Source organism: Mustela putorius, unplaced genomic scaffold, assembly GCF_011764305.1.
Source record: "Mustela putorius furo isolate JIRA1106 unplaced genomic scaffold, ASM1176430v1.1 tig00003853_pilon_pilon_pilon, whole genome shotgun sequence".
NCBI classification, from domain to species: domain Eukaryota; kingdom Metazoa; phylum Chordata; class Mammalia; order Carnivora; family Mustelidae; genus Mustela; species Mustela putorius.
In genome coordinates, this window is record NW_025422005.1 from 84437846 (window position 1) to 84462554 (window position 24709).

Genomic DNA, 24709 nt, shown 5'->3' on the forward strand with positions numbered 1-24709 from the left:
CCCACTGAGCTGAAGGCAGAGGTTTAACCCAGGTGCCCCTGCCTCATGTTTTAGAGGATAATTTTTTCTTTCTGAAGTTAAAACCTGTGCCTACAAAAGACTTAAATTTAAAGAAAATAATTTTAAATTCAAATCTATGTTTCTTTTTGGGGTTCATGTAACCTCAGAGAGATGGAATGTGCTTTATTTCCTTTTGTGAGAATGAGTTTGCATATTTTACGTGTCCTCCAATGTCACAAAGCATTCCATTCATTTTGATGACATAATCTTCTACTTAGCCAATTTTTATCCAAAGATCAAATGCTAAACTATCTTAGCATCACCTACAGCCAAACCCAGCTCCATATAGAACCTCAGTGTCTAACACAGGCCTTTTTATTTTTACTCATAGCTGAAACAGGGTGTGTCGTTCACTAACTACCTTACTGTCTTTTAGGAATTTAAAGAATGTCTACCTCTGTGAGCTCCCCTTCGCACCCCATGCATGTCTTGTGCATGTTTGCAGAGCCCATTACCCTTCACCATTGTGCCTGTAGTCCCCAACATGGGAGGGGCCTCACTATGCAGCAGTCTTACCATTGTAAAATCACAGACTAGGTAGAAAATGCATGAATTACACAGGTCTTCTAGTGGTATGGAATTCAAGGTAAAAAACATTTTGGGGAGAAGAAACAAAAGGTTGAAATCTTGTTTTTCACACAAACAGAGAATGAACAGAGAGGCAAGAAATCTTGTTTCTAAAGACCAAATTCTTAGACAGTCTTATCAGGTTTCTGGCAGTTTTTTCACATCATTTTCTTCTTCTCTAAAATAGAAATAACAAAAGTTTCTCATTTCAAATGTCCTACAAAGAGCAAAACCTTGGTCTTTCCAGAAAGAAGCTCAAACTTGAATATTTTCAGTGTATTATATCTTAAAATATATTTAGTTCAAAAAAATAATAGCTATAAATTATTGAATGCTTCCTGAGTGTCACATATTTTGTTAAATTCTATTTCACCTTCCCTACAATCTTTAGTGGGTATCATTATTATCCTTATTTTACAGGTTAGAAAATTAAGGCTTATGCCTTTCTTATAATATGAAAGAGCACACACAGCTAAATATTGAAGCCATGACTTTAACCAATGTTCTTTATCCCACACAATATTGCACCTCTATAATTTCATTAGAAGCTTCATTACCGGGGCGCCTGGGTGGCCCAGTGGGTTAAAGCCTCTGCCTTCAGCTCAGGTCATGATCCCAGAGTCCTGGGATCCAGCCCCACATCGGGCTCTCTGCTCGGCAGGGAGCCCGCTTCCTCCTCTCTCTCTGCCTGCCTCTCTGCCTACTTGTGATCTCTGTCTGTCAAATAAATAAATAAACAAAATCTTAAAAAAAAAAAAAAAAGAAGCTTCATTACCATCACCAGCCCCAACTCCTACCACAGTACTAATGCACTAACTCAACAGCAGAAGCAGACAGAAGTTATTCAATACATCAGGCAGAACCAAGTAGATGAAGGAAGTTGCATACCATATTGGTTAAAAATAAGACTACCACATTTTTGGATGGCTCAGGTGGTTAAGTGTCTGACCCTTGATCATAGCTCAGGTCTTGATCTCGGAGTCATGAGTTCAAGCCCCATGGTGGGCTGCATGCTGGGTTTAGGAGCCTGCTTGGGGAAAAAAAAAAAAAAAAAATGAGACTTCCAGACCCATCCTACTCTTAGGGGAGCTGAACAATTTATTTAGCCTTCTTGTGTTTTGTTTTGTCATCTGTAAAATGGAAATGAGAATAACAACATCTAGCTCATGGTTGTTATAAGTATTAAATGACATAATTCCCCTAAAGCACTTAGTGACTGTATGTACATCAGTTATTGTGTTAATATATGAAGACTATATCCTTTTAAGTTTTGTATTCTCAGTGCCTACCTAATGCCTGACTTATAGTAGATTCTCAATAATTGGTAAGTTAATAAAAAATAAAATAGGTAAGGACACTTGGGTGGCTCAGTCAGGTAAGCATCTGCCTAAGGCTCAGGTCATGATCCCAGGGTCCTGGGATAGAGCCCCGCATCAGGTTCCCTGCTCAGCGGGGAGCCTGCTTCTCCCTCCCCCTCTGCCTGCCACTCTGCCTACTTGTGCTCCCTCTCTACCTCTCTGTCAAATAAATACATAAAAATATTTTTAGGGGTGCCTGGGTGGCTCAGTGGGTTGAAGCCTCTGCCTTCGGCTCAGGTCATGATCTCTTGGATCTCTTGGATCGAGCCCCACTTCGGGCTCTCTGCTCAGCGGGGAGCCTGCTTCCTCCTCTCTGCCTGCCTCTCTGCCTACTTGTCATCTCTGTCTGTCAAATAAATAAATAAAATCTTAAAAAATATATATTTTTAAAAAATAAAATAAGTCAAGATTCATCATCAAAGTAGTGAAAACTTACCCCAAAACCAGGTTTTATAGCAAATGTGAACTTGCAGAGATAGATGACCAAATTCAGAGCTTCAGTTAGTCAAAGGAAAGACAGCATTTACAAGCAGAGTAAACATGACCATTGGGACTAAGAGCAAGATCAAGGGCAAAGCTGGCAGAAGCTAAAGGGGGGAAAGCAGGGCATTGGCATATGGGTACATTTATCAGATTATAATAGGTGACTTGTCTGCCTTTCCTCTTTTTGTCTTCTGCAAACAAACATTTGCTAGGTACTTTTTTGTATCTAGAATCATATTAGACTCTGAGATTATAATTAATAAAACCATTAGAATTACTTAATTTGATTATTTCCTTGTCACGCTTATTTGAACTGCAAAGCAGGTCATTACTAACATAGTTAAAGGAGGACTACTCCTGACTTGATTTCTACTGAGCCATAAGTATGATCTGTATCAGATGCCAAACAGGGTGAGACAGCTCACCATATGCAGAGTTTCTCCCCATCGAGAAGTTACAGTAGTTTCCCAAGTTATAGATCCACCTCACTCACCTTGAAAATATAAAAAGGATAAAGGGAGAGAGAGAATGAAAGTGGGAAAATATTTGGAAGGAGACTTCTTCAGAGGAAGTTATGCTTTGAGCTTTCTCCCACCTATTCAGGATAGAGAAGTGTCTGCCTCATGTCTCTCCAGCAGAGTAAATGGACTTCCCATGGCACCTTCTTCACAACTAGATTTTCCCTTGCAATTGATAGGCACAGAAGACTGAAACTTGACTCAATCCTCAGACAGAATGACCTGTGGCAGGGTGGCCCTGCTGACGTGGAGCTCTTGTCTCAAACTTTTGTGGGATAAGGGATGTATGAATGTTTCTGGTGGATAAGAGTCAAGTCCCTTGGTAGACAGAGCTACCATGGCATCAGAGTGGGCCCAGCAAGGTAGGGACACCTGGACAAGAAAAGAAATTCCAGGAACAAGAAGCTAAAAGACACTTGAAGGGAGTTGAAGTGAACATGCACTGTAGAGATAGCTCTGAGAGGGTCAACAAATCTAAATGTGAGAGGTCTCCATGAATGAGAAGCTCAGAGGAACCCACAAAAATGCCCAGCAGAGAGAGAATCACATTTGAAAAGTACTCAGCCCAGAAGAGCCAGTTTATGATCTTTTCTGTCCTCTTCCACCTGCCTTCCCAAACCTTAATAGGGTCAAGAACAAGCTCAAAAACTGGAATGAGAAAAGTGTTAAAGAGGAGGAAAGCACAAAGCATAGGAAGAGAGAAGCCAACAATGTCTCTTCCATCATGTCTGTCAACTAGAAGAAAGCCTGAGTTGGAAAAGGGGGAAAACATCTGATATTGAATCAAGCTCATTGTGTATTAACATCTTAGACTTGGCAACTCTGATTTATTTACTGAGACTTGGTTTGTTTCTTAAGAGTTGGTAGGATATGTTAATAAGAGCAGAAAAGTTAATGGAACCTACCCAAGTTCTGATTCACCAGCAAGAGATAATTATGCTCATTGAATGTCTGAAATAAACCTGAGGGAGACAATAATGAAGTTGTGTTTTTGTTATGTGTCATGAGTCATGTTTCCCCACAAAGTCCTGAATCTCACAACTAATCTGTCTCAATCTCCTCCATCTTCTCTCTCTTTCCCCCACTCCACCTCCTCCTCCTCCTTCTTGTCTCTCGGTGTCTGCCCCCTCTAATCCTTCTCTCTCTCTTATCTGTGCGTCCATCTCTCTCTTTTTCTTTTTCAAGGATCTTTGGAATTATCATTAAAATAATGAGAAATAATTGACATGATAACATACCAAGATAGGTAAGTGACATTTCCAACACAATCCAGTTTGCATCCTCTGTTAGTCTGTGTTCTGTGGCAGACGGCAGAACATGCACATAAAGCGGTTACTCCGAATAGAGCCTTGCACATAATAAGCACTCAATGAAAAGTTATTTCTACTTTAAATACCACCTCTTGAGCTTACTAAGGGACAAATCGTCTTGAGAATCACTCACTTTTTCTTTTCAGATGCTGTTCTGCCAGCTTATAAAGAATGTGTTCTGCACTAATAAAGAAATGCATTGTATTATGCATTCTCTTTCAACTCATACCTTTTGTTTGCAGATACCAAGCCTCTTTCCAATCATTAGAAATAATAAATCATATTTGTACATTCCAACCTCTGAAGGAAGTTAAATATTTACAAAGTTCCGCATGGCAAATAAAGAACAATTCATTGAGACAGACTCTTAAGAATGATTCTTTATACATTTTTGGAAAACTCTATCAGAAATTTGGCCTGAACACTATAGTAATAATTCATCTGACCTTTAATGTTATCACTGCTTTTAACTTCCTCAGATCCATGCTAGAATAAGGTGCAGCAAGAGAAACAGAAGCTGCTAGTAAACTAGCGTTTTTCTATAGTGTAAACTTTTGATGGTGCCCCCTGCAATCACCTAAAAGATAGTAGGGCGAATCAGAATTTTTTTCCATTTTCCTTCTGCCTTTGCCTGCTCCAAAGTCAAATGGTATAAAGTGCTCAACTTTCCCGCCATCTAATTTTACGAGAAATTGCTAAATTTTCTGGATTTTTATGAAAGCATGCATCCTTAAAATAAAAAATCCAAGTAACTATAACAATTTTGTGAATCTTTGTGGCCTACAGAACACTTCCACTATTCATCATTCTTGCAATGCTCTCCCACGAGCTAGGCTTCATCATCTTACTTTATACATTAGGCAACTACAGGACAAAGCCAATCAGCCAGCAAGGGCTGGGTTATAACTCAACTAATTAGACTTCGGAACTTTGTTCATGTCAGTATTTCATGCTTTCTTAGCCTCTTCAAAAAAATAGTATCTGCTCTTTACTGAAAGTTGGTCACCGATAAGGAGAAGTGATTCCGCATTTAGGAGTTGTGAGGAGGACAGAGGAAACTCCAGTTCTTCTTTGACAGTTATTGAATGATCAGAAGATGCAGCAAATACTCTCTGGGCTTTAAGATTTCTTCCAGTGAAGTAGACATTCTCGCCGCCTTGCAGGGAGGCAATGAGAGCAGGAAGGGGACCAAGGAGGATGGGGAAGCGTATCACATGCTCGCTGATCTTAGAAGTAGAGCTGACTGCAACCTTTCCAAGTGTGCATTTTACCATAGACCTGGGCAGGTGGCAAGAGCAAATTCAGAGAGGCTATGAAAAAATGATGAGGGAGATCCCAACAGAACACCCAAAAGCACCTCCTGCTAGCTCCAAACCCAGCATTTGGCAGGGCTGGGCAGCTTCGTACACTGAGTCTGTCCGTCCACAACTTCCTTGTGAGCTGAGGAGGTGGAGATGCAGTGTGGGCTTGTCTGGAAGCATGAGAGATCTAAAGAAAGAGAGAAAGTGTCTGTGAAGTGTTGTGAGCTCTTTCAAGATAAACACTGTTACTCAAAATTGGATCATTCATGACTGGTTGTGGCAGTAGAAGGGAGATGTTAATTGTGTATTACAAGTGGGCTTGTTTTGCTTACACCTACAAGGATAGTCCCTGATAAACCTGACTCACCAGATAGACACAGTAATCTCACACTCCCTAGTACACAACAGAAAAGGTTTTGTCTTAACAGTGTTGTTTGCTCTCTTTCTTAAAGATTGCTCACCTTCATCAGGTGCATTGTGAGTTCTGCTTTTCCTTTTTCCCAAACACCTACAATGAAGAATTCTGCTTCCAGATAGGGTTTTACTTTCTTCCCCCGTTAGCCATCTTCTTATCTTTCTTTTACCTAATATTTCCTTCCCATCTACCCTCACTTCAAGAGGCAGATATGTCCAAATTTAAGTTTAAGAAATAGAAAAGACTTGAACTTACAAATATAGTAAGCATGAGTCTGAAATATTTAATTTACAAAATATTAACAGAGTCTTATAAATAAATATTTTCCAAAGTGCATTTAAAATGTATTTAATATATTTTTGAAGTACATTATCAAGTACTTTTCTAAATGCATAAAATGAGGTATCCACTTCTATTATCTTCTTTTACAGAATCATTAGGCAGCCAAATAAAGAAGTGAATAGAATCAAAATTCCTTCTCAATATTGCATTATCATATTCTTACAGCTTACTGGCTTCAGCAATGAAAGGGACAATACTACATCAACCAATGAATTTCATGAAAATTATAGCTAAATTTTAATTTGGGCTTCACTACAAAAATCACTTCAGTCCCTAATTACTTTTGGGCATGGGATAATTTTGTCATTCCTCAACATACTGATGAGCTTGGTGATCTATTAAACAGAGGGGCTGGACTATTTCAATTCTCCAGTCTACAAAAAGGTCACTCGACTGTAGTCATCTTTCAAAATTACAGATCGTTGTGAAAAATATACTGGTAAAAAGCTTTGAACAGTTATTTCCTAACTCTTTTCAAGGCGTAATTTCTTGCTCTTAGAATTCTTTCAACATACAAACTAAAAGCCAATTTTAAATTTGTCAAATCCCTTCTGTGTGCCTCTTTTCCTAAGCCCCATCCAGCCACAGAGATAAATTGCTATGCTCATGATAGCAGGTTTAAAATTCCAACCACAGGGACACTGTAGGTGAGTTCTATTGCAAGAATTAAGCTTGGAATATACATGAAAGTTAAATTCCCTATTAGGTTAGCAAAAGAGAAAGTTATCCTCCTTACAAAAAACAAAAACAGGGGCACGTGGGTGGCTCAGTCAGTTAAACACCTGACTCTTACTTTCAGCTCAGGTCATGATCTTGGGATCATGACACTGAGCCCTGCGTCTGGCTCCATGCTCAGTAGGGAGTCTGTCTGAGATTCTCTCTCCCTCTCCCTTTTCCCCTTCCCTGAACACAAATAAATCTTTTTTTTTTTTAAGGCAAAAACAAAGACAAAACCAGTTTTATATCTTCACTTTTCTTTCCCTAAAAGGCTTTAAAAATAATGATCAAGGTGTTTCAATAAATTGAGTGCCAGGTCACAATGAGGTCATAGTCTGCTAGGAAGGAGATACTTTGCAGTATTAGCATCACCTGGTCAAGAAAGTTACAAAGAAAAACTACACATTCTTCCAGTTTTCAGATCTGATAGATTTGTGGGAAAATAGGTAGGTGATTAGATAGATAGATAGATAGATAGATAGATGGATAGATGTATTAAAGAAATCCCTCTTAACCTGCTGAAAAGCTATAAAATTTTGTGTATGTTTACAGACCATAGCTGGACCCACTTCAAACATATAGTTTATTTCCTTAACATAAGACAAAAGAGGAGAGTATACAACAAGCTATACCCTTTTTTTCACTTCTATCTAGTTCTGACCCAGTATTTAAATGTCAAAAATTTATAGTTTTTTTTTCCATTTCTAGGTCACTCTGAGATTATTAAACATTCAGCAACACTCAATCTATTTCAGATAGTCTAGAAAAAGCTTGCTTGAGAGAAACCAGTCATCCTGTATTTCAATCTTCTGAAATCTACCCAAGTCAAAGAAATCTGTCACCACCAGCAGGCTTAGTACCACCCTCTTTAGTTGTAACCACAGTACTTACCATCTTTTGTTGTTGCTTGCCACCCACTAATTCAACATAGCCTAACAGACAGACTTAGGTCAAAACTACCTAGTATGTTAAGAAAAAAATTTGCTATTGAAGTTCTCTCCATTTGCTCTCTCCTGATCACATTAATCAACTTTTATTTTTCTTCCATGACTTCTCCAAATGTTCCAATAACAGTAGACAAGACCTTCCACACAGCATTTTTCTTTTTAGATAGCAGTAAACAGGGTAATTGCTGGCATCAGGATGGTAAAGGTCAAGCAGGCAAAAACAATGACTTGCTTATGATGCTTCTTCTAGAAATACATCACCAGCCTCATGTCTTTAGGAATATCGGTCCTGAATTAAAAGAAAGGAAAACACTTTAAATTACTCTCTGGAAAAGTCATCTTGGAAAATATCCTTCACTGAATCCTTATCCCCTTCCTATTGATCCTCAGTGTGAATCTCTTCCTATTGATCCTCAGTGTGAATCTCTTCTCTCTTTTCAAGTTCTATGGCAGCCACTTCCAACCTCATTGCTGAGTTGTTGCCAGAAATAGTAACAGGTTCATGAAAAGAGCATCAGCAGAAATCACTTGGAAATATTTCCTTTCAAGGAATGCTCTGACCTTCAAATAACCTTCAATCTCTGTTCTCACCAGTGTCCTGCAATGAATGTAACATCACTCTTAGAATTGTGTTCTGAAGACCTAGAACAGACATCATGATTATTTACTCCACAGAATCCTGGAACCACCCCAAAAGCAAAGGCAGGGCAAATCTGCACCTGCTGTAACCAGGACACACACACACACACACACACACTAAACACAATGTCACATCCAATTTAGCTGTGGTTTTTTGGGTTTGTTTGTTTTTCTAATTTTGACTTTCTATGTAAGTTTCCCTTGGGAAAAAAAGGATTATACTGTGAGGAAAAATTTTGACTCGAGTTTATTCTCTATATTTTATAAATGAGAAAACTGAAGAGAGTAAGTGATTTTCCCAAGGTGACATAAATAATGAGTAACCAAGCAAGTTCTTGAATCCAGAGTCTACGAATCTCTATCTAGCCTCTTTTTAGCACTTTGTTATTTTTCTTCATGTCAAAAAGTCAAAAGTTTACCAAATATGTCCACTTCTGTGACATACATTAGTTTATCCAATACAAGGCAAATTGACGATCAAATTATTAATGCCACCAATTATGTAGACTGAATAAATAAAAATCAATAAAACCAAACTTTCTTCTCTCACAAATTTTTTAAAATATTCCTATCCCTTGGCAGAAACTTCCTTCAAGTATTTATTCTGATAAATATCAATAAAATCAAGAAAGGGTCCATGTATAGATTCTGTACATCTGCTGAGGCAAGGTAATTATGTGGTCAAAGAATGACACAGACCCAAAATGGATTTTTAAGGTTTCATCATAAGTTTCTTGAGGAGGAGGGATGTGGAATAATATGACTAAGGCTTAAGAAGATACAATTTGATTTTTAGTTCATCAACATTGTCTATAAATACAAACTGATCATGGAAGAGAACGGAACCCAGAGAAGAAATCCCTGCATTCAAGGCCACTTTTTCTGAAGACTTCTGCTTCTTTTAGAAAAGACACTGAGATGCTGAACTGACATTCTGGAAACTTTATATGATAGGGGAACAAACTTTCTCTGGTGAAACACTCTATACTTTGGGTTATAATCCCAAAGGGTTGAGTCTAGGAAGAAGGATAAACCAGAAATAGTTCAACCTTTGCAGGGACTAAAACACAACTTCATATCATATTAATTTCTATAATTAGAATGAGTTGTTCTGGGATAGCTAATGCTCCTACACTCTTGACAAGAAAAAAAAAATACAGTTAGTAAGGCCAGAGATAACACTCCCATATGCTTCAAATTAATTTTATAGTTTTCATAATACATTGTTCAGCACATCAAAAGTAACAAGACAATGTAATTAAAAACCAAAAGAAATAAGAGAAAACAGATTTGGGAGATTCAGATGATGAAAATTGATACACAGACTTTAAGCCTTTATTAATATGTCAAAAAAGACAAAAAATATGAAGAAATATGACAAAAAATATAGGCTATAAAATAAAATCAAATGGAAATTCTGGACATGAAGAATACAACTGATATTAGAAAGTCAATGGATGACTCTAAAATTAAATTATGCACAGCTGAGGACAGAAATAGTGAACTAAAAGCAAAATTTGAATAAAATCATCAAAGTGAAGCATGGAGAGATAAAAGTAAAGAAAATACAGAAAAGGTGGTAAGTAGTATAGGAGATATTATAGTGAGAAAGTCTTAACTACTTTTAACTGAAATCCCAAAAGAACAGAGTGCTAATGAGGCAGAAAATAGGAATTCCAAAGTTTCTGAGAAAGTGTCTTTCAAAACAGTTAAAATCAGGTAGTTTCAGCAGTACTTTTTGCAACAGTGAATGCTAAAATAAAATGATAGAATTGTCAGTCAAGGCCTAAAATTTTTATGACTAGCCTATTGTTTCTCTAAAATCAGAAGTCAACTGTGAAAGTTATTCTCCTTACTTATTTTAACTGAAATAAATAGGTATTGAGGTATATGACAATTATATTAATGTCTTACCTTTTTAGTGATAAAAATGTTTTAATGTATTTATTTTTTATATATTTTTCTGTTTTAGTGCTTATAAATCTGATGCTTACAAGCCTACAAAAATCCAAAGCAAAAAGTATCTTACAATTATTTTAATTATTTTAATATAACCTAAGTTTTAAGGAACAAGGCATGGCAAATATTTGGTACACTCCTCAGTTAAATATTCTTATCAAACTAAATGTGACCAAGAGGTAACTGAACTCTGGGGAATTTTTGCCTAGTGATGTAGCACCAAGTAATCAATTGGGAATAAAAAGTCTGTCCCTGGGGAAATCTGTAGTTGTAAAAGCAGACTCTTAATATTAAAATGTGTTCCAATTTCACAACATTCCTCTCTTAAGAGTGGCTGATAAAAATTTCTCAATTCTGAGTCATTATAGAAAGGTATCTCCTGTGGAAGCCAACTGACTGAAGGCTAACTTGGATTCTATTCAATATTGCATGAAATGAGCTTGATCGGACAGTTATCTAGCACTTGCAACTTTTGAAGTTGAGGGAAATCTGATCATAAATTGCCTAACTCATGTAAGAGTGAACATCTCTGGCATACTGTTTGGTGCTGAAGTTACCTGAAAGGATCCATTTGCTTCTAAAAGCTGAGTCCCTTACTACCCACTCACTAGTCAGATGATGTCAATATTGGTAAATTTTTTACAGTTTCGTCTTAGTAATATTCATTTTCCAGACTTAACTGAGAGAAAGGAAAATTGATTTGAGGAAAGGAAATCCACAGTGCTTCTGCATATTTGTACTTTATTTTATCAACCTTGATGAACTGTGCTCAATAAAATAACACAAAAATAAAAGTTCGTTACAATTATGACACATTGTAAAAGGTCACAAGATTCCACAACAATACTGGGTTGACCAGATGACAATAACAAGGGGCCCCTTTACATCATGTGGTAATTCTACTGTTGTACAGAGAATGAAATTTAATGCCAAAATAATTATAGAGGCAACTCCATGATAACAGTGATTTTAAAAAGGGTTCTCTTTGGAAAGTTGAAAAGAAATTTTCAAGGCCCATCAGAGATTGAAGAGGAAAGAAAGTATAATTCTAAACAGAGACAAAGCAAATATTTAAACCTAGCCACAGAGCATAGTTCATGTCAGGGCCAGCAGATGAGAGGTCAACAACACTAGAATCCAAAACAGGGTTCACAAGTCAGAACAAAAGTCAAACTAAGAAAGATAAGGAGCCCAGTGCAGTTTCTTTCTATAAATAAATGATATTGGGCACCCTGTCTCCTTTATGAAAGGAGAACTGACTGATAATGTTGGCCCTTGGATAATGCCAATGTGGGTCAATAGGTCATTCTGCTCCCATCAATCAAGGGGCTACATCGGCACTTAGGTATTGACAGGACAATGTTTTCAATGTTAGTTCTGTGATTTTAGGTGTAGCAGAATCTCTCCTTTAATGCAAAGCCTTCTTAGTTGACAACCGTGATCTAGCCAATATAAAAAGTAGACAAAGCATGCAATTAGAAGCAGTAATTGTTGGATTTCACTACATAAACAAACTCACTGTAGCATGTGCTTAGTGTATATTTCATGAATAAAGCCTGGGAGAATAGAGAATCCACTCAAATTTCAGGAATCATACCACAGGGACAATAGAGGCCATCAAATTCTGCTTTTCATTCATGGAAGGAATAGCTCTCTACAACTTCCCTGGTTAATGGGCAGGCACTCTCAACCCAAACACTCCTGGAAAAGGGTATGGGTAAATTCTTAAGAATGCCAATTCTACCTTTTTTGTTCTTTTATAAAATTAGATAATCAATATATTCACAGGGATCAGATTTTTTAAACTATAAAATAGTATAAGCAAAAGTCTCCCTCCAACCCATCTGCCCAGTTCAACAACAAAGCTAAGCTAGACCAGCAGCCCCACTGTACCCCACTCTGCAACAAAGAACCAACATTATAAATGTCCTGTTTATTCTTCCAGGGGTTTAATGCATACAAAAGTGAATGTGAGTATTTTTTTCCAGTTCCACTTTAAGGTGTTCAAATTATTAGAAAATACTCATTTGCTATGTTTCTAATTTGACTTCCTTTCATTGAACAGAAAAGTTATAAGCAATTATGTTCAGGATATTAAGTAGTATTAAATTTGAACATATAAGAGTATTTGTACACTACCTTAAATGCTTTACAGTTTTTTCCTGCATTCTCCTTACAAAAATCCTAACAAAAAATAATGTAGGTATTCTTTTTTTTATAAAGAAAATAAATCCTTGGCACAGAAAAATCAGCAAATGGCAATACAGATTAGCAAAAATATCCTCTGACTTTTTTTCTTCTTCTCCATCTTCCCTAAAGCTCATATCTATACCAACATCATCTTTTTCTTCTTTTTTTTTTTAATTTTTAATTTTTTATAAACATATATTTTTATCCCCAGGGGTACAGGTCTGTGAATCACCGGGTTTACACACTTCACAGCACTCACCAAAGCACATACCCTCCCCAACTCCACCCCCCTTCTCCCAACCCCCCTCCCCCCAGCAACCCTCAGTTGGTTTTGTGAGATTAAGAGTCACTTATGGTTTGTCTCCCTCCCAATCCCATCTTGTTTCATTTACTTTTCTTTTTTTTTTTTTTAAGATTTTATTTATTTATTTGACAGAGAGAGATCACAAGTAGGCAGAGAGGCAGGCAGAGTAAGAGGGGAGAAGCAGGCTCACCACTGAGCAGAGAGCCTGATGTGGGGCTGGATCCCAGGACCCTGGGATCATGACCTTAGCCGAAGGCAGAGGCTTTAACCCACTGAGCCTCCCAGGTGCCCCTTATTCTTAAATTCTGCCATGTTCACCTCTAAGGGAGCCATGTAATTAATACCAAACTCTCAGTTCCTTAACCTATGTAAGCTTTAGAATAAACTTTGGAGACAGATCTAAGTTTGAATAAACTTTCACCATTCATGAGCTATGTGAATCTGGATTTTGTCCTTGCCTCTCTGAAGGTAAGAAATTGTGGGTGGGGTGGGGTGAGTGTGAGGGAGCACAAGGGGATAAACTCTACAGATTTTTGTAACCAAAAATTTATGATTTGGAACCATAAGAGGGTACCCAGCTTTCTTTTATTTTTCCCTTTTTAATGTATTCTATGGTGCTTAACCCAAACTATCATCATTTTCTTTTTTCCTCCTTACCTCATATCTATAACCTTCATTATCAGCATATGAACTTCAGATAACACCATATAGGCAAGTGTGATATTACAGGAAATACATATTTAGTCTCTGCCCCTTGTTCCTGTCACAGAGCTCCTAAAAACCTTGTAATTTCCTAAGAGATATGGATGTTAGGAGCAACATTTTTTCTTAATACTTCAATTTTTACTTCAGTTCCTGACACAGAGCTCCTAAATCTTTTGGAATTTCCTGGGTGATTTAAAAAAAAAAAAAAAAAAAAGGAGATGCATTCTTTTATAGTAAGTCTATTAATGACAAATAATTCTCTCAGTTTTCTTTATCTGAGAATGTCTTGATTTCCCCTTCATTTCTATTGTTCAAATGAGGCAACTCTTAATGGGCTCCTGGATAGTTTTAGGATGGGGGCTGATAACCAGAAGACCAAGCCATGATTAGGAGCTTGGAAATTTCTGGGGTCCCTGGGTGGTTCAGTCATTTGAGCAGCCAAATCTTGATTTCTGCTCAGGTCATAATTTTGGGGTTGTGGAATGAGCCCACATTGGGCCCTGCATCAAGCTCTTCACTCAGCAAGGAGCCTTCCTGAGATTCTGTCCCTCTCCTTTTCCCTCTGCCCCTCCCCCCATTCACTCGCATGCTCGCTTGCTCACTCTCTCCCTCCCTCTGTCTCTCTAATAATAATAATAATAATAATAATAGTAATAATAATACATCCTTTAGGAGAAAAAAAGAATTTGAAACTTTCAGCCCCACCCACATTCTTTAGAGAAGGACGAAGGTCTAGAGATTGAGTTAGTATTTAATCATGCCTACATGATGTAATTTCCACAAAAATTCCTAAATGCAGGATACAGGAAGTTTCTAGGTTGCTGAAAACATCTATATGCCAAAAAGCTGGTACACCTCAACTTCCTGGAGACAGAAGAGTCTCTGCTCAGGATCCTTCTGGACATTGCTGTTTATGCCTCTTCATCTGGCGATTGATTTGTATATAATAAACTAATAAGCACAAGTAAATGTTTTCCTGAGTTTTCAAGCTGTTTCAGCAAATTATCAAATTTGAGGGAGGTTTGTGGCAAACCTCAACTTTGTAGCCAGGTTGAACCAAACCATGGAGACCCATTACTTGCAACTAGTGTCTGAAGCAAGGACAGTCTTATGGAACTGAGTCCTTAAGTCTATGACTAGTTAGTGGCAGAACTAAATTAAATTATAAGATACCCAGTTGATGTCTAGAAAGCTGTAAATTGTTTGGTGTTTTTTGGGGTTGGTGGGTACAAGGAACACAACATTATGAGTGTTGGTATGAGAAACATCAAAAAAAAAAATCTCAACAAATTTTTAAAAATTGAAGTTATTCAGAGTACATATTCCAACCACATCAAATTAGAAATCTATAAGAGAAACATAACAGGAAAATATACAAAAATGGAAACTAAACAACACAATAATACATAGATGAAAGAGGAAATCTTCAACTAAAAGAAAATTTCACTGAACTAAATGAAAAAAGAAATATATCAAAATTTGTGGATTGTAACTAAAAGAGTGCTGAGTGGGACCTTTATAGTATGAAAGGCATATGTTAGAAAATAAGAAGTTTCACATCAATAATCTAATCTCCCATTTCAAGAATCTAGAAAAAGAAGAACAGAAGAGCAAACTGAACTCAAAGTAAGCAAAAGGAAAGGAAAAATAAAGAGCAGAAATCATTGAATTTAAAAACAGGAAAACAGAGGGAAAAAAATCAATGAAGTAAAGAGCTATTTTTCTAAAGATCAATAAAATTGACAAGCTGCTAGCAAGTCTCACTGACAAAGTGCAAAGAGAAAAGACATGAATCACCAATACCAGTAATGATATGGAGGATCTTACTACAGACCCTGCAGACACCAAAAGGAAAATGGGGGAAACTGAATAATCCTACATACACAAGTTTGACAAAGTAGGAGAAATGAGCCAATTTCTCAAGCTACCACAATTAAACTAATATGAAGTAGATAATTTGAATATACCTCTAACTATTAAGGAAATTGAATTCACCAAGTAAAACCTACCAAATAAGAAATCTTGAAATAGAGGTGGTTTCATTGGAGAATTCTACCCAACTTTAAAAAACAAATACCAATTCTGCACAATGTCTCCCAAATAACAGAATAGGGGAAAGCTAGCACTTTGGTAAAGTTAACATTATCTGACAAAGACATGAGAAAAATGAAAACTGCAGATCAACATTCTTCTTGAGCATAGATACACAAATCCTTAATAAAATATTACCCAATAGAATTCAATAAAATACAAAAGGAATTATACACTATGACCAAGTGAGGTTTATTCTGGCTGGTTTAATGTTTAAAAATCAATCAATATAACCCATCATGTTAACAGGCTAAAGAAGAGAAAACATTTTGTTATATCAATTGGTGTAGAAAAAGCATTAGAAAATAATCATTATTCATTCATGGTTTTTAAAAACTCCCAGAAAACTAGACATGGAGTGGAACTCCCTCAGTTTGATTATTAAAATTTACCAAAAACTACAGATAATGACAAAAGACTGACTGTACACACATCTATCCCCACCACCCAGACCAGAAACAAGGCAGTGATAGCCCTCTCTCCACTATAGTTCTGGAAGTTCTAGCTAGTAAATAAGGACAAGGAAAGAAAGGGAGGGGAAAGGCAAAGAGATTGGAGAGGAAAAAATGAATCAGCTTCTATTTTCAGATGATATGATTGTTTATGTAGAAAGTCCTAAGGAATCTACAAAGGAGCCTGTAGTACTTCCCAAACTAATAAATGAATTCAGCCAGGGCACAGGACATTAACATACAAAAATCAATTATATTTCTATATATTCTCAATGAACAAATAAATGCTGAAATTGAAAATGCAATACCATTTAAAATTGCTCAAAAAAAAAAAAAAAAAACAGGTGTAAATCTACCAAAACAAGGACAGGACTTATATGTTGAGAAGTAAAAAACACTTATGAAAGAAATCAAAGAAGATCTACTAAATTAAGAGACATAACAGATTCATAGATTGGAGCAGTAGGCACAAAATGCTGTTACTTCTCCCCAAATCTATATACAAGATTTAATACAATTCTCATCAAAATTCAGTAAGATGTCTTATAGATATAGACAAGACTGTTCTAAAATTTATATGGAAAGACAAAGGAACTGGAATAGTTAAAACAATTCATAAAAAATAAATAGGGAGGAGGTGGGTGGAGAAAGATGGCAGAGGAGTAGGAAACCTAAATTTTATCCGGTCCCAGGAATTCAACTAGATAGTTATCAAACCATTCTGAACACCTACAAACTCAACAAGAAATCGAAGAGAATAGCAACAATCCTATGAACAGAAAAGCTACCACTTTCTGGAAGGTAGGACATGTGAAGAAGTGAATCCAAGCTGATATTTGGAAAGATAGACTGCAGGGGGAGGGAGCCTCCGTCAGCCACTTACCACCAAGTGAGAGAGCAGTGGAGCACAAAATTGGAGCTTTTAGAAGTCTAGTCCACGGAGGGACATCACTCCAGTGGCTCAGCGAGGGATTCAGCCCTCACTGGGTCAGTGTGCCCTCAGAAACCTTGGGGTCACAGAAAGACTGGGGGTGCCTGAGTGTGGCAGAGCTCCCAAGTGTCAGAGCGGGGAAGCCGACTACAGAGATGGAGCTGAGGAGTGGCCTCTCACCTCGGGGCTGCCATCAACCGTGATCCAAGCCACTTCTCTTCAAGCAGGGACCCCACAAGTGGCAGATCTAGGGAGACTCTCTCCTTCCTCCACCAGGAAGAGTGGCGCGGGAGTGTACAACAGAAATCTGCTGGGTTTGGAGACTCCAAACAGACCATGTGCCAGAGATAGAAATGCTCAGTCACAGGCTGGGTGTGATGGGAGTGCGGCTGGAGGCCAGGGAGACAGGAGGGATTGGCTGCTTTTCTCTGACGGTGCACTGAGGAGTGAGGTCCCAAGTTCTCAGCTCCTCTGGGCCAGAGTCTAGGAGGCCACCATTTTTATTCCTGCCCTTCAAAGCTTTACGGAAAGCAATCAGGAGCGAAACTGAGCAGATTACTCAGCCTGGCCCCTGACAAGGGTGGTGCAATTCCACCTCAGGCAAAGACACTTGAGAATCACTGCAACAGGCCCCTTCCCCAGAAGATTAGGAAGAACATCCAGCCGAGACCAAGTTTACTGATCAAAGAGAACTGCAGAATAGCAATGCTAGGGGAATATAGCACATAGGATTCATGGCTTTTCCCCCATGATTCTTTAGTCTTTCAAAGTTAAATTATTTTTAACTTTCTTTTTCTACTTTTTAAATTTGTCCTCTTTCCCATTTTAACCTATTATAACTACTTTATCTTATGAATTTTTAAAAATCTTTTTTAATTCTCATTTTTATAGTTATATTCTATCCCTTCATTGTATTTTACCTAATTTTTTTGTATTCATACAAGTTTTTATTTCTTTAAAATTTTGGGATACAGTTTCTTCTAACAGACCAAAATATGTTCTCAATCTAGCGTATGGCTTTGTTTTAGGCTCCAGCCTGATCACATTTCCTCCTTTTTTTTTTTCACTTTTTCCACCAACTTCTTATCAATTCTTTTTTAAAATCTTTTTCATTTTCATCTTTACACTCATATTCCATCCCTTCATCATGTTTACCCTTATTAGTGTGTGTGTGTGTGTGTGTGTGTGTGTGTATCGCCAAAGGTAAGGGAAGCAAGGCAAAAATAAACTATTGGGGGGGGGGGGCCTGGGTGGCTCAGTGGGTTGAAGCCTCTGCCTTCAGCTAGGGTCGTGATCCCAGGGTCCTGGGATCAAGCCCCACATCGGGCTCTCTGCTCAGCAGGGAGTCTGCTTCCCTTCCTCTCTATCTGCCTGCCTCTCTGCCTGCTTATGATCTCTATCTGTCAAATAAATAAATAAAAATTTTTTTAAAAAAATGAACTATTGGGACTTCATCAAGATCAAAAGCTTTTGCATAGCAAAGGAAACAGTCAACAAAACCAAAAGACAATTGACAGAATGGGAGAAAATATTTGCAAATGACATATCAGATAAAGCGTTAGTATCCAAAATCTATAAAGAGCTTATCAAACTCAACATCCAAAGAACAAACAATCTAATCAAGAAATGGGCAGAAGACATGAACAGACATTTCTGCAAAGAAGACATCCAGATGGCCAACAGACACATGAAAAAGTTCTCAACATCACTCGGCATCAGGGAAATACAAATCAAAACCACGGTGAGATATCACACCAGTCTGAATGGCTCAAATAAACCAGTCAAGAAAGGACAGATGAACAAAACCAAAAGACAACTGACAGAATGGGAGAAGATATTTGCAAATGACATATCAGATAAAGGGCTAGTGTCCAAAATCTATAAAGAACTTAGCAAACTCAACACCCAAAGAACAAATAATCCAATCAAGAAATGGGCAGAGGACATGAACAGACATTTCTGCAAAGAAGACATCTAGATGGCCAACAGACACATGAAAAAGTGCTCCATATCACTCGGCATCAGGGAAATACAAATCAAAACCACAATGAGATATCACCTCACACCAGTCAGAATGGCTAAAATCAACAAGTCAGGAAATGACAGATGCTGGCGAGGATGTGGAGAAAGGGGAACCCTCCTACACTGTTGGTGGGAATGCAAGCTGGTGCAGCCACTCTGGAAAACAGTATGAAGGTTCCTCAAAGTGTTGAAAATAGAACTGCCCTATGACCCAGCAATTGCACTACTGGGTATTTACCCTAAAGATACAAACGTAGTGATCCAAAGGGGCACGTGCACCCGAATGTTTATAGCAGCAATGTCCACAATAGCCAAACTATGGAAAGAACCTAGATGTCCATCAACAGATGAATGGTAAAGGAGATGTGGTATATATACACAATGGAATACTATGCAGCCATCAAAAGAAATGAAATCTTGCCATTTGCAACAATGTGGATGGAACTAGAGCGTATCATGCTTAGTGAAATAAGTCAAGCGGAGAAAGACAACTATCATATGATCTCCCTGATATGAGGAAGTGGTGATGCTGCATGGGGGCTTAAGGGGGTAGGAGAAGAATAAACGAAACAAGATGGGATTGGGAGGGAGACAAACCATAAGTGACTCTTAATCTCATAAAACAAACTGAGGGTTGCTGGGGGGAGGGGGGTTGGGAGAAGGGAGTTGGGGTTATGGACATTGGGGAAGGTATGTGCTTTGGTGAGTGCTGTGAAGTGTGCAAACCTAGCGATTCACAGACCTGTACCCCTGGGGATAAAAATATATGTTTATAAAAAATAAAAAATTAATAAAAAAAACCAAATAAAAAATTTAAAAAAAAAAAGGACAGATGTTGGAGAGGATGCAGAGAAACTACACTGTTGGTGGGAATGAAAGCTGGGGCTGCCACTCTGGAAAACAGTATGGAGGTTCTTCAAAAAAGTTGAAAATAGAGCTTTCCTATGACCCAGCAATTGCACTACTGGGTAATTACCCCAAAGATACAAATGTAGTGATCTGAAGGGTCACATGCATCCAAATATTTATAGCAGCAATGTCCACAATAGCCAAACTATGGAACCTAGAACCTAGATGCCCATCAACAGATGAATGGATAAAGAAGCTGTGATACACACACACACACACACACACACACACACACACACAAAATGGAATACTATGAAGCCATCAAAAAGTAATGAAATTTTGCCATTTGCAATGACATGGATGAAACTAGAGAGTATTGTGCTAGCAAAAAAGTCAATCAGAGAATGACAATTATCATATGATCTCACTGGTATGACAAATTTGTAAACATTACAGAGGGTCATAGGGGAAGGGAGGGAAAAATGAAAGAAGATGACACCAGAGAGGGAGACTAACCATAAGAGACTCTTAATCTCAGGAAACAAACTGAGGGTGGGTAGGAGGGATGGGTGGCTGGATGATGGACATTGGTAAGAGTATGTGCTATAGTGAGTGCTTTGAATTCTGTAAGACTGGTGAATCGCAGACCTACACCCCTGAAACAAATAATACATTATTATATGTTAATTTAAAAATAAATAATTAAATAATAAAAATAAAAATAAAAACCTTAAAAAGATAAATAAAGAAAGAAGGAGAGGGGTGGCTGGTTGGCTCAGTCAGTTGAGCATCTGACACTTTGTTTCGGCTCAGTCATGATCTTTGGGTTATGGGATGGAGTCCCAAGTCCATCTGGCTCCACACTCAGGGGGGAGTGTGCTTCTCTTCCCCTCCCCTGCCCTTCCCCCCACACAGATGTGCTCTCTCTTTCTTTCCCTCTCAAATAAATAAATAAATATTTAAATAAATAAATAAATAATAAAGTGGGAGCAATCAGTCTATCTGCATTCAAGACTTATACTATAACTGAAGTAATCAAGACTGTGTGGTAATGTTGGAGGGATAGGCACACAGATCAATGAAACATAATAGAGAACCAATTACTGAAGCAATTGGGCATCCATAGGTGAAAGAAAATAAAAATAAAGGGGAAAAAAAGAACAACAAATAAATGAAACTTGACCTAAACTTTACCTTATATGAAAATCAACACAAAATAGATCATGGACTTAAATGAGAAACATAAAACTATAAAACTTTTAGATGAGCATGTACAAGAAAATCCTCACAACCAAGGACTAGACACAGTTCTTAGACTTAGTACCAAACAAAAAATTGATAGTTTAGACTTTATCAAAATTAAACCTTTTGCTGTATGAAAGATCTTATTACTTCAAGCTAAGGACCAGAAGAAAATATATGCAAGCCACATATCCAATAGAGGACTGGTATCTAGTAATCTATAAAGAATTCTCAAAACTCAACAGGAAAAAAATTTGGTTGGTAAGTAAGCAAAAGATGAAGAGACATGTCAACAAAGAGGATCTACAGATGACAAATAAGCACATCCAAAGACGCTGAACACCATTCACCATTGGAAAAATGCAAATGAAACCTGCAAGGATGTATCACCGCACACCGATCACAATGACTAAAACAAAAAAATGTGACAATCCCCAAAGGCAGCAACGATGCAGAGAAGCTGGATCTTTCACACTTTGCCTCTAGGAATGTATAATGATACAACTGCCCTTGAAAACACTTTACCAGTTTCTTCAAAAACTAAACACAGCTACCATGCCATCCGAGAAGAGTTGCACTCAGGCATTTAACCCAGAAAAGCAGACTTTTGTGCACTTAGAACCCTGAACATGAATGTTTATAGCAGTTTTATTCAAAATAACCTAAAACTGGAAATAACACATGGCACTTTACATACTAGAATTATACTCTTGGAGCATTTTAGTTATTTGTTTCCATGTCCTTCTACCCAACTAAAAAATAACGTGTTTTAGGTCAGAAGTCTTATTTACCTGTGGGACATTGTGTGGAGGACTAAGGGATGAAACTCCAGGGCCAGACAATGTGGATCAAGCCCTGAGTGGTAGCTCTCTGGCCTTGGATAAGTTTTTGATTTCTCCATGTTTTTATTTTCTCATCTGTAGTAGTGATAATAATAAGACACAGCACTTGGAATAGCTCCTGGCACATAGTAAGTTCATACCACATACAGCTGGCTTTTGGCACGTAGCCCAGAGCCTGGCAAAGAGTACTTTAAGAAATGTTTGTTGAATGAATAAGTGAGTGAATGAATGCATGAACTATTAAGGTTCCAAAGTACTTTCTTCACACTATATAAATTGTTGCCCCTTTCTATCCCTATCACTAAAAATCTAATCAGGTCCCTTATGACATCTCATCATACGAGTATAATAAATTCTGACCTAATAAATGAGATAATGTTTAACATAGTCAGCCCAATGCCTGACCCCAAGTATTCAATGATTATAGACATGATTACATGGCTATAGCCTTGTAAACTCCTTCACAGTTCTATCACAGGGAATCACTCTTCTCTTACTCCAATCAAAAAGTATAAGTCTCTTAGCATAACACTGAAGGCATGGCAATCTGACATTAACCCAGTTTTACAAGAAAGTGTTCAGTAAATAAAAGCCAAAATTATATTTACTTTTCCACTAGATTCCTTTCCAAGTCCTGTATTTAAATCCTACCATATTACCCACTATTTCCTGAACAATGGCCCTATCTGAAATATTCTTCCCCTCTTCCTTATCTGTCATATATTTTCTCTTCAACAAAGCCCCATGCCAACAACTGTCTCTACCCAAGCCCTACCCACACACCTACCCATCTGAATCATTCTTCAAGTGTTCATTTATTATTTATCTTCTTATGCCCAGGGGCCAGCACAGTGCCTGGCACATAATAATATTCACTAATGTTTGTTGCATTGAATTGAGGAAGAGAGAGAGAATCTCTAAAGTCACCAATTTTCTAAACTCTTGAAACCTACATTGGTTTCTTGGAAATGTAATCATTATAATTGAGTGCTATGTGCAGTGTTTGGTAAAGTGCTTGAGTTTCTAAGAAGTAGGACACTAACTGTCAAGATATTATTTTAAAGGTTGCCTCATGAATCTCCTAGGAAACCCTGAGTGTGTCTCTAAGGTGTGTGTCCAAGTTGGGTATTAAAGAAGGCGCCATCACTGTCACCCGCCTCTCCCTGGCCCCCCACCGCCAGAGCACTCCTCTCAGCCACCTCATCTCCTGCTGCCCAAAGTTCCCAAACACACATATCTAGTCCACATTCCCACCATGTCCTTTCTACTTCTTCTAGCAGCCTCTTTCTCTTTCCCATCAAATCCAACTCCTAGGGTCCTATTCACAACTATTTAAAATAACACTGATAACTTGATGACTAATACAACTTACAATATTTCTTCTACCCCTGTCAGATCATTTGAGCACTTGAGCGTTTTGAAGTAATTCCCGTTTTGGCTTCATAAATCCCAGCCAGGAATTTTACCTCATCCTTCAAATTACTGCCACTGTATGGATAGTGCCAATGATGAGAATATAAGCTTTACAGAACATTGAGTCTAATTTTGTATAAACCTGACTTCATTTTCAAAAATTAAAAATGTCTAATTAAAAAGGCATAAATTTACATTCATTATATAATTGAGTCAAATAATTCTTAGAGCAAAGGTATCATTCTCAAGGTACATGAAGATACTAAAAGCTTTCATTTATTTAATTTTTGGTAAAATTTTCTGACAAGATTTCAACAAATGTTTCTAAATAGATTTTTCTTTCAGAATTTTTTCTACATCTTTAACGAGCTAGTTTTTTTTTTTTCCATTCATAAATCAGTCCCTGACCAAAATTGATCCACAGAGAAGGAGGGTGCTCTTTCCCCAGCTGTTTTAATTCCTTTTTTTAAAAGATTTTATTTATTTTTTTGACACACAGAGATCACAAGTAGGCAGAGAGGCAGGCAGAGAGAGAGGGGGAAGCAGGCTCCCTGCTGAGCAGAGAGCCCAATGCAGAACTCGATCCCAGGACCCCGAGATCATGACCTGAGCCAAAGGCAGAGGCTTGACCCACTGAGCCACCCAGGTTTTCGGTGTTTTAGTTCTTAATCATGGTCTCCCCAAGTCTTTCTTTCCCTGCCACTCAGGGAATAGAAATATAATTGAATTTAAAAATCTAAGCCTTTGTTTTATTTTTTCTTATACATATGATATCAACTCTGATCATATACATACATTTTCCATCTGCAACCTGAGCAGATCTCACAAGGTTCTCCCACCTCTTAACATAGAAATTCCAGCCCCCAGACAAAGTCCATGAATGTCTCACCCAGCCAAGGCCACTGATCCACAGACAACCAGGGCTTTCAAGGTGATCTGTGAACCGAAGAGGGTAATGCCTCTCTCCTACTTGGGTTAATCTCTAAAGATGGGGATCCTCACAAGGTGTTTCTCAAGCTTAACCAGTTATATTCTTGGTGAAAGGAATTTTT

General features: G+C 37.7%; 2 long non-coding RNA genes across 3 annotated transcripts in view; both read right to left on the bottom strand.

Annotated features, from left to right (window-relative positions):
• LOC123387368 lies at positions 1–4088 on the bottom strand. The gene is made up of 3 exons (XR_006601832.1): positions 2422–4088; positions 1516–1654; positions 1–805 (listed from the first exon to the last, which is right to left on the bottom strand). It is a non-coding gene; the product is annotated as an uncharacterized LOC123387368 (long non-coding RNA).
• Positions 4089–4717: 629 nt separating this feature from the next.
• Positions 4718–24709, bottom strand: part of LOC101688846 — a 28577-nt gene continuing 8585 nt past the window's right edge. Inside the window, exons 3-4 of one of the 2 annotated variants that reach the window (XR_201008.3) lie at positions 7963–8307; positions 4718–5784 (exon numbers count right to left, since the gene is read on the bottom strand). This is a non-coding gene — a long non-coding RNA (uncharacterized LOC101688846). Of the gene's footprint in view, positions 5785–7637; positions 8308–24709 lie in introns of those variants that run through there. The other variant, XR_006601833.1, reaches the window with a different exon arrangement.